Source organism: Athene cunicularia (genome assembly GCF_003259725.1).
Source record: "Athene cunicularia isolate RWA chromosome 10 unlocalized genomic scaffold, athCun1 chr10_part1, whole genome shotgun sequence".
NCBI lineage: Eukaryota > Metazoa > Chordata > Aves > Strigiformes > Strigidae > Athene > Athene cunicularia.
Genome location: NW_020799112.1, coordinates 9,891,422 through 9,903,171, shown reverse-complemented (window position 1 = coordinate 9,903,171; position 11,750 = coordinate 9,891,422). Strand labels below are relative to the sequence as shown.

Genomic DNA, 11,750 nt, shown 5'->3' with positions numbered 1-11,750 from the left:
CAGAACGGGGAGGCGATGCTGCTGCTGCGGGGGACTCCGGGCGCCTCTTTGGCTCTGTTAGGAAAGTTACCGCGGCCACACGACCCACCTTAAACCCGCCTCCCCGCAGGACCCGGGGGAGGGGGAAGAAGGAGGAGGAAGAGGAGGAGGAGGAGGGAGGGAGGAGACGGGGGTGGGGGCTCGGAGCCGTTCATTTCCCAGCGCAGAACCAAGTCGCAGCAGCATCTCTCGGGCTGGCGCTCCGGGATGCAGGGCTGGGCGCTCCGGTGCGGCCCCGGCTCCCGCAGGCACCGGGCTGGGGCCGCGCTCTGCTCCCCTCCCCCGGGATTCTTACCTTTACGCGCGGTACCACGGGGCCAGCTTCAGAGCGCAGAAACTTTCCCGTTTCCTGCGGTGCTGAGGCTGATTTTTGGCTTATTCGTTTGGTGATGGTTGGTTTGGCATGCCGTTATTTATTTAACCATTTGTTGTTGGGGGGAAGGGGCGTCTAGTCCTGAAGCCTTGGGGTTTGTGTATGTGTTTTGGGTTGTTTTTTTCTCCACTCGATCCAATTAAAATACCTTCAATAGACTAAAAGGACAAAGAATCAGACCGACACCCCGGCATCCCAAGGTTGCCGCCCGAACAGTGCATGTGGGAATGAGGAAGCAAACTCTATAGCTGAGCCAGAAACACTTGGCGGCTCAGCTGAGGGTAGGAGATGGGAGAAAACCAAGGCTGTCTGCCTCCTGCAGCTGAAAGAAGGGGATCTCCTGAGCAGAGACCTACCAAACTCCACGGGTTTGCTTAGCGGGAGATCATGCAAACTTCTGGACCCATTTCAAGGTGTCTCGGTTTGCAACGACACGCACGCACGCAGTTGTAGGGGCATGCAGACAGGGAAACACACAGAGCGCTGCTTAAAGCGGTCCCTGGATGGAGAGGAGCTGTCTAGAGCTGATACCAGGCAAGACCGAGGGAATGTTAATAGAGAAAAGCACGATGGAAAATGGAAAATTTACCTCTTCTCTAGCATCCTCTACCGTCCAGAGCATCTGCCCTTGTACTGTCAGATCGACTGCACCACTGCTGCTTTTTAGGGTGGCTCAGTGCCACTGGATGCGCAGAGAGGTATCAGACAGGGAACGAATTGCACCCCATGATTGTAATTTTCTTCCTGAAAGATGTAGCAGAAGTTAAAAATGTATAATGATAAAAATCATTAGACCAAAATGCTCATGACAGGTGATTTGAACAGCTGCACTAACTTAGCTCTTAAGCAGCAATCTTACACTTGCATAGTCTTTCCAAGATGAAATGCTCTATTTGTGTTATATACTAATACTTATTATTTTCTAATTAGAATAATAATGTTGGCTGAGTTCCTGCCTTTTCATCATTTCAGTATGTAAGAAACATAAGACCCTTTTTCATTATGTACCAAAATGAGCAATAGAACTTTTTTGTCATTGTAGCCACATGATGAATCCCCACATTGTACAATATTTTATGTACATATGAGGCTGCCAAAATCCTTTGTCCTGCACTGTGTGTTTCTTGGTAACATGCCAGTACATGACCGCAGGTGATGGCAGAGTTTCAAAATGGATAGTTTGGGCCAGAATTGGTACACCATTTCTGTAAGGGACTCCCTGCAATCTCCCAGCCTCCCAAAAATATTCACTCCCACCCCTGCTTTTGTGCCTCCAGGTTCCAAACTTTCCCTCTGAGTGTTGTCCTGGTTTGCAGCCTTCACAACTTATTGCACCAGCCATCTAAACCAGGAGAACAGGGCAGTGGAGAATACATGCGTGCAGGAGTGACGGCTGGCTTCCCCACCTCTTTTTTTGCAAACCCAGCTCTCTGCTCTCTTGCTAGCTCCAGAAGACTATTTTTCTTCATTAGCTATGGTTAAGGCAACCACTACTCGTGCCTGAGGTGAATTCATCCCCATCTTTCCCAACCTGTTTTTAATTATTTTTACAAACATCCTAATAATGAATATCAATAATAAATTAGCAATCATGTTTATTTATTAAATTATTTTCAATATTTAATAAAATTTAATAGATAAAATTTGAACTAGATTTATTGAATAAATAAAGATAATTAGGTTTGGTTGTTTGTATAAGAATATTAAAAACACCAGTTGCTCTATACTGATGGCAGTGTGTTGGACTCAGTTTTGTCACCAGTTTCCAGTTGGGGAACTATTTAGCCTACCTGATTTTTCTTTTTAAAAGGTCTGAGATGTATGGAGAAAAAACCAGTCTGCGTAAAATAAATTAGGCTAGCTTGTTGCTACATTTTTTTTTAACTTTTTTTTTTGTCTCTTGGAGTTCTCTTTAAAACTCTCCAAAGAAGTGTCCTGTCAAACTATGACTGCCCTGGACATTAAAAACCCCCAAGATATTACACTCTTGTATGACTGTTTACAGATGTTTGAGACAAAGCATTCAGCCATGCTCTTCTTTCTCATGTAAAATCCCATCCAGCTCAGTAATTTCATTTGGAAAGTATAGTTCTGGTATGCTCTGCAACATGGTTGTCTACTTGAAGGGTAGTAGACGTTAGCAAATGTCAATGAATCTGTCTATGGATGTGTTTTACATTTGAGGGTGACTACTATAATACTCACTGATTATTCTTGTCTATTTAAGTGCAACCCCCCTCTAAAAAGACTTTCAGTATAAACAGCATTAGATTGGATCACATTGATTCTAGCTCAGTGCTTCTGTTTTTAAAATGCACAGTTTACAAATAAAGATGTAAAAAGATGGTTTGGCTTTTTTCTTATTATTGTTGACTCAATGAGTCTAGCCTAGAGTTATAACTCTGTAAACTCAAGCTGAATCGTCAAGCTTAGCTAGATTCTTTCATAAATCAGAATGAGTTGTTGAAATTCTGAAGGACAAAATAACTCTCCGTTATGGGTTCTCAGCCTCAGTTTGGTGAAATGATATCTTTGGTTATCCCCAAGCAACCTGAACCAACATGAAAATGAGAAAAAAATTTTGAAAAAAAAAAAAAAAGCAACAGTGTATTACAAGAGTGACTCTGCAACAGAAAACTGCTTAATAATTCTGCTGATATAGTGTGAGGCAAAGAATTCATTTCCCTCTCCCAGAGCTTAGCTGGGGTGACAGGAGTTTAAAGAAGTGCAGCTCTTTCAGAAAAGTAAGCAGGTATGTCCTTCAGTACAGACAATGGAAGTCTGAAAAGACTGAAGTCACTGGGAGCTTTGCCACTGGCTTTTGGAGGAGGCAGAATTTTACCCTGGGAGAAGATCTGCTGATTAATAAATGGACACTTGTACATCCTTTCCCTTCAGAGTCAGATCACCTTTCAAGAGCGTTTTTACTGGTTTTATTTGCTTGCTTCTACACATCCAATTCAAAAATAGTTCCTATCTACTTTTTCATTTTCTATACATTCTTACTTCTTAAAGGGGAAATTGGGCCTCAGAAAATAACAGCATACTAATCATGTTATTGTTTGTAAAAGCATCAGTTTTCAACACTCTAAAATTATTACACATTTAATATTAAAGCTTAAGAAATTAAATATGCATAATTTGTGTCTGAACAAACAAATTATTATAGAAAATAATGCTTGAAAAAGAAAAACAAAGCTTTTCAGACATAACATGAATTTTAACTTGTTTTTTATAAAACCAATCAGGGCTTTAGTTTATGCATCATTCTGTTCCCTGCAATAATATGCTGTCTGTGCAATCAGTGATGATAAATGGTACATAATTGTAAACTTGATATTGGTTTTCAATATTGAATTCATCATTCTGTCCTCTTAACACATATTAAATACTTTAAAGAATTTATGTATTTGTTTGATTTATCTGTGATTTTTTTTTCCAATATGTAAAATTTATTAGTTTTCTAGTTTTTGAGAAACTAGGAGTAGACAACATCATTAATAATACTGAATAATAGCGTTGGCCTCATTTATGCATGACTCCCTTCTACCAACACAGCGTCCAAATCAAATACAAACATATTAGTTGTAGGCAGTGTAGAAAATACAGTCTTAACTAGAGCCAGTTCTGCATATGTTTTGTTTGACTTCCCTGATCTATCCAAATAATGACTGCAAGAATCTACTCTCATTTAGAAAGGCAGCTTCTGCATTCATAGGACTTGCATTTCACTTTATTTTATGTCAGAATTGTTGACAAAACTACTGAGCTTGGAGAAGTACAATACCTCAATCCAAAGAGCAAAAAAGCTTAGATATGCTTCAGAGTTTGGGCCACTCCAGAGACAACATTAATTTACCTTTTTCCATATTATGAACCTATTTTCCCAAAGGTTCACTGAAATTGTCCTAGTACTCTTAATGAACAGGTAATGAAAAAAAAAAATAATCAGAAAACATTAATCCTGCATGACACTAACAAAAGTATACAGAAGCTAATGTTCATTTAATGCAAATAGACAATCAGCATATAGGGCCCGATTCAATCATGTCAATTGTTTTTTTCATTAACACAGCTTTTAAATCTGTTCCCCATACACAATCTAAAGGGCACTCAAAATGACCTAAGCACTGGCCAGTGACTAGGGATTTTGTGTAAATCTTCTCCTATATGAGCTCAAATTCTGCTCTTAATCATGTGTGTATGACCATCATTCTTAGTATTATAACTGCTACTTTTCTTAATCAAGACATCTGCACTGGACCGAGGCATAAAATTATTTTTTGTTTAATATGATATAAATTTAAAAATAAAAAAAAAGATTGGGTAAAGCTGAAGAAAATAATTATGCAGTGTTGCAAATGGAAGAAATAGCATTAATTCAACTAAACTGTAGCAAATTACTTTAGGGAGAAATCTGATCTCCTAACAAAAATAGCAAAACAAAGTCAGTTGTACACAGCTATTTCTCCTTTTATTATAAAGGAAACTGGATAAAAGACCAGTCTTTCACAAAATTTACGAGTGGAATTCCCTGCTGCAGGATAGCTGTGACAGCTTTGTTGTATAAAAAGATCAACTACTTTGATGAATCAGAATAGCCTAAGCAGTTAAAATAGCTTGGGTATATTACAGTCTCCAAGCTTCATAGCATAAATGGTTTGCAATCTGGAGCACTGAAAAGCAGTTTCAGCCTGTAATTCTATATGAAACATATCAGAATCCCCAAGTACATGCTGGAGACAAGAATGACATTCTGCCTTTATCTGAAGCACATGATACTGGTAAGTATTGGAGAATGGTATCAAAATAGACTGACAATCACTCTGCAACACCTAAATTCTTATTAAAGTTAATGAGAGTTATGCATATGAATTGAGAAGTGAAGAGGCCCCTCACAATGAAAAAGAAATATGAAAAGCAGCATATATAATGCATAATTAATAGCAATGTCATATAGGTCAACAGCAACTGTTGTCTTTGTAGTGAAAACTCCTATGTGGGTAGCCTCAAAGACTACATTTTTTTCTATCAAGAAAACACATACTGCAACTGATGCAAGAAACCAATTGCTTCCAATCACACCTTCACCTTCTGGTTTTGAGAGTTAAAAAACAATTTATCTGTCAGGCTCCTGCACGTCTCCAGGGCATTCCTCTTGGTACTGGCTGAGGCAGAATCAAGGGGATGGGAGGGATTTAACCAATTCCCAACTTTACACCACCGAACAGGCATCTACAGGTTGAACATTATCAGCTGTATTTGTAATTGAGTTAAAAGCTGCATAGACTACTACCAATCTCTTGAGTTTGTCCATTTGTTCAGAGAGCCATTATTTAAAGACTCTACATTTCCTTAAACTGAGGTTGGACCAAATTGGAAACCTGCTGGCACTGACATAAAGCAGCAATACTGCAAAAGGTCTTATGTGAAGAAATGTAGCGGTATTAAGCACTAGAATTTCTTCTTCACTGAAACCCCAAGGCTGGAACAGCCATGAGCAAGAACAGATCAAAAAAGGGTCACAGAATCAGCAACTAAAAAAGAATGCTGGTTCACTTCATCTGCCTACACCATGTGGTTAGGTCCCCCAAAGTTCTGCTCCTTCATACAGAAACCCAAGAGACTGCTCTTCCTTAGGAAATTCCCCTCTGGAGACAGCTGACCAGAATTCCAAGTGATAGCAAGCCAGATAATAAAGTTTAAATGATGAATGAGACAGAAATTCATGGCATTCTGAAACAGGTCCATATGATATCTTCATTTATACCTTATTTACAAGTACTTCTAAATATTCGGGGGCAAATTTATCATCAAGCTTAGCTGGTTTTCTTCAAACAGCTGTCTCCAGATACACATAATATTAAGGACAAAACTTAAATCCATATGAAATGTATTGTTACAGCAATTGGCATTATTTGGACACACTGTGGAACATACATTGCTCTGCTATGTTTCTATCAAAAGAAATTTTTAGTTCACTGGTCTTGTATTTGGTGAGGAATGGGTTTTATTACTGAAAGAAGAGATAAGCTGAAAGACTCTGTGAATTTATCTTTCTGATAGATTTCTGCATGATTTTTTACCCTGAAGTTTTAGGAACTAGTTGAATGTGAATACTGAATATAAACATTCTCTTAACTGTACCCCTTTTCTATGGCCATATTTATCTTTAGCCATCATAATTTATTTGCATAAAGGTAGCACCCACAGTTCGTAATCAAAAACAGGACTTCATTTGATTCCCATATATACACAGCAATATACAATCTGAAAAAAAAAAAAAAAAAGCAAGGGCAAAGTAGAAGAAAAGCAACTGCCTACAGTGGCAATAACAAAGCAGGGAATAAAACCTCGGAGTCCTGATTCCTAGTCCAACTCTGTCATTTGGACCTGTGTATCTCAGTGCCGTGGTCTACCATCTTCATCTTCAATGGGCTCAGCATGGGACTTCAGGAAGAAAGATTATTTGAATTTTTCTCTGCTTTGGGATTTTTTGTTACTGATTGTATTCATCATTGCAGGGATGAGCAGCCTACAAAGCCAGTCCATTCTGCAAAAGACCTTATCCTGTTACAGTGAGATCTAAAGATACACCTTTAGATTGATTGCAATGACTATTGGACTGGACCACAGATTATTTTATGCCTCACTTCCCTACCTGCACAAATGGAAATAGCATTTCACATGCTGATTAATATTAAGTTCTACACAGACTCTAGGTCTGCACTGCATATGCCACAGATAAAATTATAATGAATATTTTCAAATTTAGGAATTTCAAGAAATTATATTCACTGACATTTTAATTGTAAAAAGAAAACAAACAAATCCTAACAGAAATTCCCACAAGTTTTATCTCAGTTTTTAAAAAAAAATATAAGAAAACATGGCTGAAAATATTTCTTTTCATTTTCATCCAGCTCAATAGGCATTCATAGAATTTAAAAAGTCAGGATCTGCCAGAAGTTCATTTGCAAAATGACAGCATGCTGCAATGCATTTATTTCTCTGTTTTGCCACTTTACGAGGAAAAAAAATATATTTCTAAGATATTTTTGGTAACATATGACTAAATAGCAAAATTAAAACTAGGAAATTAATAACTACATGGCATTTCAATCCCATCAACTCTAATCAACATAAATCCATTCTAATTAAAACCTGCAAATCCTAAGGATACCAAACAGATAGCCCTCTGTTATAGGGAGATGGCAACAACAAGCACATCACATACAAATGGAGAGTATGGAAATCTCTGAAAGAGGCAAAGATGAAGTAATATGAAAAGTATTCCTATATTTTTTTAACATCATTAGCCCCCAGTAATCTCTAATTGGTGAAACAAACATAAATTTTGTCCTTTAAAACTTAAAAAGCACTTTTGCAAGCTAAATGAAGGATCTGAAGGAAGTGTACAACTTCACAGGCTGAAAAAGGTTACTAAGTTTATCACAATCATCAAACCAGAAATAGTACAGTGATGCAAAGCATGTTCTGATCAGCATGATGAATAACACACATCAGTTTAAATGAGAATAATAGAAATTATGTAATTGCACCAGAGCCTTTGTTTCAAAGTCAAAACATCTTAAGTCTTGACTCTGTCTTTAGGACTTGATCAAAAGCCCATGAACATTAACAAGAATCTTTGTGCTGACTCCCTCAGGCCTCACCTATGTCCTTCAAACAGAAGTGGAAAGGTACTGTCCACTGACTTCATGTCATCTTAAATCAATTCAGGAAGCTCCTCTCCTGTATTTCATTCAATCATGCACTTACAACTGGAATCAGCTTTACATACATAATAATGGACATCAAATATACCTGGTTCTGGTAAACTTTTCATGTTATACTGTGATGGATAGTTCCCCTCTCCCACTGCTGCACTGTCAGGTAAAGAAAGGGATCTGAACTGAGCTTGGATGTATTTTATTTGTACACATCCACAGCAGCTAATACTGATACTTTGGGGTTTAAGGGGAGAACCCATCTTCACCCGTCTCTAAATTAGCTCTTTAAAAAAAGGCCTCTTTTGTCCATTGGCGGTTTTTATCCACAACCAGCAGAGATTAAACAAATGCATTTGCTTGGCAGGCAGTGGTTGTCACCCTGCCAATTAGCTCAACAGGAAGCAAACAACCTGCTGACCTTCCTGGGCAAGCAGTCTCTCTGAGGCAAGCAAATGAGATTGTAGTAAGGGCTGTAGCTCAGATAGTTGTTATTATCATATATCATCATAAACTTATTCTACCATTGCCCTAGAGTTATGACAACAGTACAGAGCCACAGAAGTATAAAGCTGGAGGGAACCAAATCCAACATTATGTCTAGTGGTTTCCAAACTGTAATTTATGAAATCATAGCAAGTGTTGTCTTTATTGTGCTTTACAGTGACTACTGACACTAAGCGGGGTCTGGTGGTCTGTAGAGAAGTCCTCAGAACTAACAATGGTTTGCTAGACTAGAAAGCCTGGGAATCACATGTTTGATTACTATGGCGAGGAGGAAGTTACACCTAGACTACTCCTAACAGATATTTATTTAAATTGTTCTTACAAATTTCCAATGAATGATAATTCCACAATCTCTTTATGCAAACCATGCCAGAATTTTATTACAATGATGTTGTTCAAGAATATTTAATGCTAGTTGTAGTTTCCTTTTCAAAACCACAAATTCTGGTTGGTTTGTTTGGGGTTTTTTTCCTTTTAATGAAGAAGAAAATTGGAATGTCACGTATATAAATGCTTGAACAACATTATATTTAAAAAAGCAAGATATTAAAATCAATCATTCTTCTTCAACCTAGCTTATTGTGATGTCCACTGGTACTAGTTTGGTAAAATAACTACTCTGATTATGTTTTCAGTGTGAAGCAAGCATTATAGTTAGCCTTTGCTTTAATATGGGATGTTCTGAAAGCACTATCTGGAACAGCAAGAGAACTCTGGTGAATAACGAGGGAGGCAGCTTTAGTAAGGTTCCTCAGCTATACGCACACAAACTCTTCAGGTGGAACTTACATCTAAATCTCCCCTGCATGTCATACCACTGGATCAAATAAACAGGAGAAACTGAAAAGTAGACTGAGGTAAAAATGTGTTTGGACACAGGAAGATGATTTAATAGATAAAAAGCTACAGTCCTTCTTAGATAGGATTTTTCCACTTTGTATTCCTATTGTCTGAAATCAGGCCTGAATAGAAGAAGTTAACTTGATAAAATATAGGCCAAAAAAACCCGATGTAAGAAAATAATGGAAATGCTATTATGGACTTTTGTGAGTATAAATAGTTTCGGAAATGAAACTGTCAAGCCCAACATCTGAAATGCTGTAGAAATAAAGTCATTTTAATGGTCAGCCTGCTGCAACCACATAAACATTCTCTAGTTCTTTTCACAGCCTAGCATCTTGAATTTTTTTTTTTTTTTTAATCTGACATATGGGGAGACATTGTTGGAGACTCAAGGGGACAGAATCTAACAGAGAAGCAGAAATGGATCAAGGGAAGATAAGGAACAGAAATCATCAACAGGAGATATTAAATTCCAAAAATGAAACTGAAGGGACAGGACATACCAGAAGAAAAAAAAAAAAAAAAAAAAAAAAAAAAAGGAGGGGTGGTGAGATAAGCTAGAAGATAACATGCTGAACTCAATTTTAAGTAAAAATATTAGATTGAAATAATCCAAAATTGTACCTCCATCTTATATGCTTCTAAAGGTATAGGCTGTCATATCTGAAAGAGTATTCATGTCACCTGACTAAACGGAGAGCTGTTCTGCCACAGAATTGGGTCTACTCTTTTGCTCTCAGTTTGCATCAGCAGAAAAACTTTCTCTTACCTGCAACTGCACCCACTAGTCTAACATGTGGGACACCTCCTCACACCAGAGCTTTGTGCTTCCTCAGTAGCACACACTACATACTGGAATGTGGAATCAGGACGAGACAAAGAGCACAAAAAATATCTAAAATAAGCATCAATATGAAAAACATTAAAAAATCAGGCAGTCTTTTACTAGATTAGATGAGCATTTTGGCATTTGATGGACATTCTCATGTCCCTCATGTCCCCAGAATGTTCCACATCGTATCAGCTACCACGTAAAATAGCTCCATTTCTAGAGCTAAACACAACGTTTTCTGAAGACGATGTGTTGAAATGCTGTCTTATTACTGTGCTACATTTATAATATCTTAGGAAACCTATAGCAGGCTCTTTACACCAGGAGAGCACAAGCTCAGATGATTCTGTCTGGACCATGCAAAGCAGCAGCCACTTTCTATGACCCGTAAAGGGAGGACATGCAATGTATTTACATTGTCAGGTCTGGACTGAACTCTGAGGGGGAAGATCACTACAGTGGGCAGTGCTGTCCCTGAAAGAGTGCTTGTCACCCACTTCTAAGCACAAGTCTTTCCTTGTTCTCTAGGAAGAAGCTAGGTCAGCCTACTGCCTTAACTTCAGCTATCTACCTGAAGTGTGGAAGTGATGTATCTTACAATGTCCACGGTGGACTAGACCATGGGGACAGCCAGAGGTGACAGACTGACTGATTGTGCACATCACACTGAGTTCCCCAGAGAAATCCTGGATCCTGGTCCAGACTATTTAACTACGAATACAAGGTTTAATTTCTTCCCCTGACAATATTTTTTGTATCTTGTTTTTTTGTTTGTTTTTACTTTTTTATTAGCCCATTAGACTAGTTCCTCATTATAATGGCAACTCACCTCTTTCAGAAATTTATAAACATTATGCTACCTGCCTAATATCTTCATAAACCAGAATGAAATCTACTGTTTCAGTCAAGGGTGACAAACCGAGAGAATGGATCTTCGGCTCAAATCCTGGCTGAGCCACTCAGTTGGCATGTGACCCCAGACAAATAATTTGATCTTCTTTGCTTTAGTTCAAGCAGTTATAAATTTGGCTAAGAAGCATGACCTTTCTGAAAAGCACTAGCCTTTGATCTCTGCTTGCATGAGTAAATGCATCTCCAAAACCTCAGGCTGAATGATGCAGCAAATTCTTTTTCACTTATCTACCCCTAGAAACCATGCAGTTGCTCACATACCTTTAACTCTCCAACATAATAGGGAATTACAACACATAAATGTTGCACTATTTAACTACAGTACAAAGCTTACAGCCCATATTGTAACACTTCTTCATTCAGAAATTACAGTAAGCAGAGTACTACTATAGGCTCACATGTGAAGGCTATTGCAACTTGCTTTATTAAAAAAAAAAAAAAGCAACTATTTATATTGTTCTTTACCATAGGGCTTCAGATCATTTTTCTTTCTACGTTTATATCTCTCTGTAAT

The 11,750-nt window shown here is 38.0% G+C and overlaps 1 protein-coding gene across 9 annotated transcripts in view; it reads right to left on the bottom strand.

The window, feature by feature from the left end:
* Positions 1–10,307, bottom strand: part of MEGF11 (multiple EGF like domains 11) — a 292,920-nt gene extending 282,613 nt beyond the window's left edge. For 8 of the 9 annotated variants that reach the window (XM_026856302.1, XM_026856305.1, XM_026856308.1 and 5 more), the window contains exons 1-2: positions 10,262–10,307; positions 1,002–1,156 (exon numbers count right to left, since the gene is read on the bottom strand). The gene's annotated coding sequence lies outside the window, so the exon portion shown is untranslated. Of the gene's footprint in view, positions 1–88; positions 179–1,001; positions 1,157–10,261 lie in introns of those variants that run through there. The other variant, XM_026856303.1, reaches the window with a different exon arrangement.
* Between the last annotated feature and the right edge of the window lie 1,443 nt (positions 10,308–11,750).